We start from the raw sequence: 7504 nt of genomic DNA, 5'->3' as shown, positions 1-7504 counted from the left end.
GTGGTGTTGAGCATAACTTGCTTTTCGCAAGTTTATCACCGCCCGTCATCCATGCCTCCTGCTGAACGCGTAGCGCTACTTTGAAGTTTGTTTTTCGTGCTACTTCGTACGGCACTACGTTGCCTGGCGGATGGACATGTGACCAACATACCACTCTTGAACCCCAATACTGTGTGTCTGATCACATGCCCTTCTACCAGGCAACGTAGTGCCGTACAACAGCGGAACAAACAAAACAAATCGTCTTACGATATCACAAAAATCATGGACAATCCATAGAAAAGCTGCACCTGACTAAAAGCCACAGGGTTCAAAGCTTGTGCAAAAAGTAGCGGCTTATAGCCCGACAATTACGGTACATGAATTAATAATTGATCAACAAATTGATTTACTCTGCCTGACAGAAACCTGTTTACAGCATAATAATTATGTTAGTTTAAACACCCCTGAGTTATACTAATTGCTGGAGGGCGAGGGCAGCAATCTCCCACTTCAGCATGTTAATCAACCAAAGACCTAGTGTAGCTGCTGTCATAGGCAACTTGCGCATTTAAGTTTGTATTTCTTTTTAGTTCTGACGGCAATGTATCGGCTGTGGTTGGACATCATTACATGTTAAGACATGTCGAAGAATCCTCCCGTCCAAAATAAATGTCAGTTAAAATGAAAAGAACAAGTTGAGCTTTGGTAAAACTCGTGAACACCTAGACAGTTTTTATTCATTTGAATCAATTGACTTGATTCAAAATGTAAAAAAAATAAAAAAAATAATCATACATCACTTTAATCACATTCAAGATCATGTTCTGACATACGGCATATCACATATCTTTCTGAAAGCGCTGTAACTAAGTTTAAGGATATAATTCATCCACTGTTATCTTCTTAAGTGCTTTGATAATGCCAAAAAATGGAAAGAGTAGCTACCTGAACGCTACTCCCATAGAGGTTGATTATTAATAGTTTTACTTCAAGTGTGCCTACAACTCTAGATGCTGCTCCAAATCAGAAGTACTTGACTCCCTGGTATAACTATGAAGCCTGCACCTTAAAGCAGATAACTCATAAACTGGAGAGAAAATGGCATCTCACTAATTTAGATGATCATTTAGCCAGGAAAGTTAGTTTGCTGCTCTATTTTTAAAAAAGCCCTCTGGCAAAGCTAGAAAATCTTGGTATTCATCACTGATTGAAGGAAATAAGAATAACCCTGGGTTTCTCTTCAGCACTGTAGCCAGGCTGACAAAAAGTCAGGCCTCTGTTGGGCCAAACATTCCTTCAACATTAACTAGTAATGACTTCATGCTAAGAGCAGTTCTGTTTCCATCATACATGCTTCCCTTAGGCAGTATCATTAGAAGGCATAGCATATACTTTCACTGCTATGCAGATGGCACCCAACTTTATCTATCCATGAAGCCATATACAAGACACCAATTAGCACTGTAGGAATCTCTTAAAGACATAAAGACCTGGATGACCTCTAATTTTCTGCTTCTAAATTAGATCAAACTGAGGTTATTGTACTCGACCGTAAAAATCTTAGAAATGTGGTTTTTAGCCAGATGGTTACCCTGGATGGCAGTACCCTGGCCTCCATTAACTTTGTGAGGAATCTTGGAGTGATTTTTGACCAGGATATGTCCCTTCAATGCACACATTAAACAAATATGTAGGACTGCATTCTTCCATTTGCACAATATCTTTAAAATTAGAAACATTGCAGATTAATGCTGAAAAAGTAGTTGATGCATTTATTACTTCTATGCTAGACTACTGTAATGTGTTATTATCAGGATGTCCTAAAATTCCCTGAAAAGCCTTCAATTGATCCAAAATGTTGTATTAGCGTAGTAGCAGTAGAGTACTGACACAGACTAGAAAGAGTGAGCATATTTCTCATATACTGGCTTCTCTTCATTGGCTTCCTGTTAAATCCAGAATCAAATTTAAATCCTGCTCCTCACATGCAAGGTCTTGAACAATCAGGCCCAATCATATCTTAATGACCCAATAGTAAAGTATCACTCCATTAGAGCTCTTTGCCCTCAGACTGTGGGCTTATTAAATCAAATCAAATCAAATCAAATCAAATCACTTTTATTGTCACATCACATGTGCAGGCACACTGGCACAGCACATGCGAGTGAAATTCTTGTGTGCGAGCCCCACAAGCAACAGAGATGTTAGTTAGATATCAGTGATTCCAAGAGTATTTAAAGTAGAATGGGAGGGAGAGCTTTCATCTTTCAGACCCCTCTTCTATGGAACCAGCTTCCAGTTTGGATTTGGGAGACAGACACTAACTCTACTTTTAAGATTAGGCTTAAAACATGCATATTTGCCTTTCTTACACTGCGATAGGTCTAGTCTGCTAGGGGATTAACCTAATGCATTGAGTGTTTCTTCTTCAGTCACCTTTCTCACTCACTATGTGTTTAAACTCCTCTCTGCATGTAATTATTTGGTATTACTAATCTCTGGCTCTCTTCTGCAGCATGTCTTTGTCCAGTCTTTATCCACTCACTCACCAGTTGCAGCAGATGGCTGCCCCTCCTCTGCTTGAGGTTTCTTCCTGTTAAAAGGGAGTTTTTCCTTCCTACGTTTGCCAAAGTGCTTGCTCATAGGGCATCATATGATTGTTGGGGGTTTCTCTGTTTTCTTTGTATTATGTATTGCAGGGTCTTTATCTTACAAAATAAGGGGCCTTGAGTCAACTGATGTTGTGATTTTTCACCATATAAATAAAACTGAATTGAATTGAATAGCAGTCATTTCTTGTAAACAGTATATCCATTTTTTTAAAATTCTCCTTCAGGTGTGGCATTCGTCATAGTTGTCATGGAATCCATTAGTTTTTAGTTACTAGACATTTTCTTCCTGTGCCTTCTGTGCATTCCTGTCTCTCTCTTCTTACTTATTGTTACTCTTCATGTTTCTCTATTGGTTGTTTTATATTCCTGTCTTACTTTAAAGTTAAATATCTTCCCCTTATCTGCCTTCACTTAGCCCAACAATCGATCCCTATCAATCAGGCCGAGCAGTCACATGAAGGTGATTATCAATAAATCAACCAGGATTTACGAGTCCACCTATGAGCGTCCTCACATAAAAGAAGCAGTGTTGGCAGTATATGACCAGTCAGAAACATATACGGGTCTCCCAGCAGCAGAGTGGTATAAAAAATGAAAAGGGTACGCAAACTATATTATCTATCTAGTTATAGAGCTGTGTGTAAAAGGGTTAAGTGCAGAAACAAAGTATTAAAAGGCACCCTGTGAATATGTTTTCACTAAGCACTGAGATCAGTGAGACCAGAAAAGTGCTATATTAATGCTGACACTCAGCTATGTATAGGAATATAAGGTCTGGAAGTAGTGTAAAGGTGCCCTGTTTTATGATCATGTCACTATATTAAGGCTTACAGAAAAATGCAATTGATTTAAACTTGTTTGCAGGAAATATAAAAAAGAAAAAGAAATAAATTAGCTCTGAAAAAAATCTATTTCTTAGTTGATGCCAATCTAAAAAAAGACATCAAAGACATACACTGACTGGCCAGTAGGTGGTGATTTGGTATGTGACTGTTCTGAAGGCAGGACTGTGATGCAGTTTCTGCCTCGCCACTAGAGGGCGCGGCCGTTTTGTGAGCAATGTTTGACTGGGATGGAAAATGGTGTTCATGAAGGCAGTGTGAATCACAAGTTATGCTCGGGAGCAGTTTATGTGGGTTCAATGAGAGTGTGCGTCCATAAGACTGGTGAGTTACAGGATATTTCTTGTGTAAGAAGGATAGCCTGTATGTTTTCTTGCTCTGGACGTCCTCTGTTTGTACATTTTCTATAAGCTAAGTTATCGCTAAGCTAAGCGGGCTAAGCTAAGCTAAGTTCGCCTAGGCCAAACTGAGTTCAGTTTGAGTTGGGGATTTGTTATGTGTATTTGCCTTCTTTAGTTGGCATCATAAGTGAGTGGGGCACAAGAGTTAAGTGATGGGAAGATGTTTATTTTCTTTATTGTCAAATATGGTTCAGACTATAAGTAAAAGCCGCCAGCTTAGTATTAGGGCCTATAAGACAAGTATGTGGCTGTAATATGTTATATGGTGATTATTGTTGTCTATAATTTGATTGTAATTTGTGTTCTATTTTCCATTCTGTTTGTAGAACCACACACACACACATACCCACACCCACGCTAAATCTGCCATTAAAGAGCTGAACGATCATCCCCTGTCCTCGTTAATTTCTGGAGGGTCATAGTGGCACTTGACCTGTGCACACCCTGCGATCACCACCGTAGAACTGAACCTCATATCAGAAATCATCATAACAGTGACAATCATGTGTCTTGAACATAACGTGCTCCCGAGAAGGTTAGGTTTGCAGTGCAGGTTACCATGGTAATGTAACATGCGAGCCAACTTTTAATACTGAAACAAGGGTTAACCCTGAAGTTATGTAGCTACTCACAACGGCCCTAATCCAGCTCTGTAGTACAGGGCTTTGTATTTTGCTTTTGTCAAACTGTTTGTTTGTGCTCTTTGTGTTTTCCTACATTTCTTTGTGCTTTTAACTCTTATGTTCTTATGATGCTCATTTTTTATTATTAGTTTAGCCTGCTACTGTAGGTTCAGGGGGATGATGTGGGTCTCAGCTTTGACCCAGAGTCTCCACCTGGTTGGATATGCCCCTTTACCTAAGGAGACATTCAAGAGGTATTCTTGAAAAAAAAAAAATACCCCTTCATCATTTTAAACGCATGTCTTCAACCTGGTTGTGGTGGCAGCAACACCTGCACAAGGTTACAAAAATAGAGAGATACATGGCTTGCTGAAACAACACCAAAGTGACATCACTTCTGTCTTCCAGCATTGTTCATGAGGGATCGAATGCAAGCATGTGCCCAGAGTCCTCACCTTTCAGTATCTCTAATGGTGAAACAGGACAACCTATGGAAGAAACTAATTTCTGCTGCTTGTGGCCATAGTTCAGGGGTTTGTGATTCAGTAGATGGAGCAGCTGTTTGTGCATAAGAACAGACTTCTAGCCCTGGGCCCTGTTTCAGGAAGCCGGTTTAGTGGAAAAACTGAGTAAGTATACCCTGAGTTAACGAAAACTCTGGGTTTTCGGTTTCACAAAGCGAGTTCAGCTGCAGCCTGAGTGAGTCACTATGACGACACACGTCGTGAAGCTAACCTGCCCCCTAGCAGGTTTACTACAACTAACCCTGACTGTCTCCGCCCCTTTGTCGGAAACCTGACAGTAGGAAGTGTCGGACATGGCGTGTCCCTTCCTTGAAGAGCCAGTAGATCGTGAAGCCCAAATTCTCCGCAGAGCTCTCCGCCGGGAGATAGTGATCAGAGCGCGTTTGGACATTTTATCATTTCCTGATGATTTTCTGTGCGAACGTTACCGTTTCTCAGCACAATCTATAAGTTATTTGAATAACATCCTCAGGCCATATATTACGCATGTGACACATCGCGGACATCCTCTCAGTTCTGTACATATTATTTGTATTGCACTTCGTTTTTTTGCAAACGGGAGCTTTCTGTATAATATTGGTGACGCTGAGCACGTTTCCAAGGCTACCGTCTGTCGGGCAGTCAGGAATGTTACAGTTGCACTGAAACGTCTCCTGCACTCGTTTGTGGTGTTCCCCGGTCATAGACCCACAAGATTTATCAAAGAGGGATGCCACAAAATTGCAGGTATCAGGATGAACAAAACTCAATTTATGATGTGGTGATACTTGGACTACTACTTAAATTGCACATTTATTTTCAGGGTTCCCAGGCGTGATTGGCTGTACAGATGGCACTCACATTCCAATCATTGCTCCTTCAGTAAATGAAGGAGACTATGTGAACAGGAAGTCTTTCCACAGCATTAATGTACAGGTACATAGTTCCCTGTAGCATTTCAAACTAACAAATTATTTCATTATAGTAATGGATGCTAATTTGTGTTCTCTGCACTGTGAAGATCATATATGATGCTGCCAACATTATCACAAATGTGGAAGCCAAGTGGCCAGGCTCTGTCCATGACTCACAAATATTCCGTGAATGTACACTGAGCACAAAATTTGGACATGGTGAGTTGAGAATACTTTAAAATATATAAAGACCAATTGCTTCAGGGACATTTGAACTGAAGTGTATCCTTCTGTCTTAGGAGAGTTCACTGGCTACTTGCTTGGTGATAGGGGGTATCCATGTTTACCCTATTTGCTTACCCCTTACCCTGACCCTGAACCGGGCCCACAGCAGCGATATAATCTGGCTAATTGCAGGACAAGAGCCAGAATTGAAATGACTATCGGAATGCTTAAGGCCCGGTTCCAGTGCCTGCAAAGACTCAGGGTCACCCCAGAAAGGGCATGTGACATTATTGTGGCATGTGTGATTCTTCACAACATTGCCACAATTAGAGGAGAACACTGTCCTTCTGAACCAAACATCAGCAGTGATCCAAACCATGAACATCCTGACCCTCCCACGGACATACAAGATGGAAGTGCAGTCAGAGACACCATATGTCACAATCATTTCTTTTGACCCATCACCTCAACATGTTGAAAGACGAAAAAACAGATTTTTTGTTCAACTGGCTTTATTGGTCGCCTGTATTTCCTGTACACAAAGTATTACAAGATGTAAACCTCATAAAGTGTCTCTGTTGCTTCCTCCTCTGTAACAGCTGTCAATGTTTTTTCATTATTTTCCTGTAGTAAAGAAATAAACAACATTGCTGTTCTACTGTAAACTCATATAATCTGTGGAGTATTACTCACAACTGCATGTTGGTCTGGCTCAACAGGAGGCTGCACCAGATGCAGTACACCACCACCATCAACTGATAGAATATGAGGTTTATACAGGTCACTTATAACTTACAAGGGACCAAATGGCAATTAACAAACATACCAATCACCTTACACTTCATTGTCATTATGCTCTCAAAGACAACCAAGCCTGAGGGAAGGCAAAATCAGTAGGAAAATAACTTCACTACAAAATAATCCATTATGGTAAAGAGTTTATTAAATGAATGAGTAGCACTGCAAAGGTGACTGTGAAGAAAGGATGTATGCACATCATGTATTATTTTGGATTTACCCCCTATGTAGGCACTTGTGTCTTGCGGGGTTATTGACTCAGAGGATGTCCCCGCAGAGATGCCTTCGGCCACAGGGCGCCCACTGTTTTGGCTGAGGGCCAACTGCTCAGCCTCTGTGAGTGGTGGTGGTGGAGGACCCCCACCTGTTTTTCGGGCCTCCGCTTTTTTTCTGTTGGCTATAACGGGCCACATTTGAGCATACAGAGTAAGCAAATATGTACTTGTAATGTGCTCAGATAATTTCAATAAGTGCTTACAGAAAGAAAATTAATGTAGCCTCTAACTGCAATTGATTTACATCGGACAAACAGACCAAGCACTATGGCTCATAATACAATTACACCTTACCTGTTTGGACTATATTTTTATATTTCATTTTTACT

The 7504-nt window shown here is 40.6% G+C and overlaps 1 long non-coding RNA gene across 2 annotated transcripts; it reads left to right on the top strand.

Annotated features, from left to right (window-relative positions):
• The first annotated feature begins 3654 nt into the window (after nt 1-3654).
• LOC147326056 (uncharacterized) lies at nt 3655-7008 on the top strand. Of its 2 annotated transcripts, none has more exons than XR_015130593.1 (3): nt 3655-3760; nt 4164-5899; nt 5985-6169. It is a non-coding gene; the product is annotated as an uncharacterized LOC147326056 (long non-coding RNA). The 2 variants fall into 2 exon arrangements; XR_015130592.1 differs by adding an exon at nt 6177-7008 and having other exon boundaries at nt 3662-5899; nt 5985-6096.
• Nucleotides 7009-7504: the final 496 nt, after the last annotated feature.

Source organism: Aulonocara sp. 'chitande type north' Nkhata Bay, linkage group LG7, assembly GCF_057382095.1.
Source record: "Aulonocara sp. 'chitande type north' Nkhata Bay isolate Kocher_YH1m ecotype deep benthic linkage group LG7, A_spYH_male_GT1.1, whole genome shotgun sequence".
Lineage (NCBI taxonomy): Eukaryota > Metazoa > Chordata > Actinopteri > Cichliformes > Cichlidae > Aulonocara > Aulonocara sp. 'chitande type north' Nkhata Bay.
Note: the sequence above shows the minus strand (reverse complement) of the source record. Positions and strands in the feature narration are given on the sequence as shown.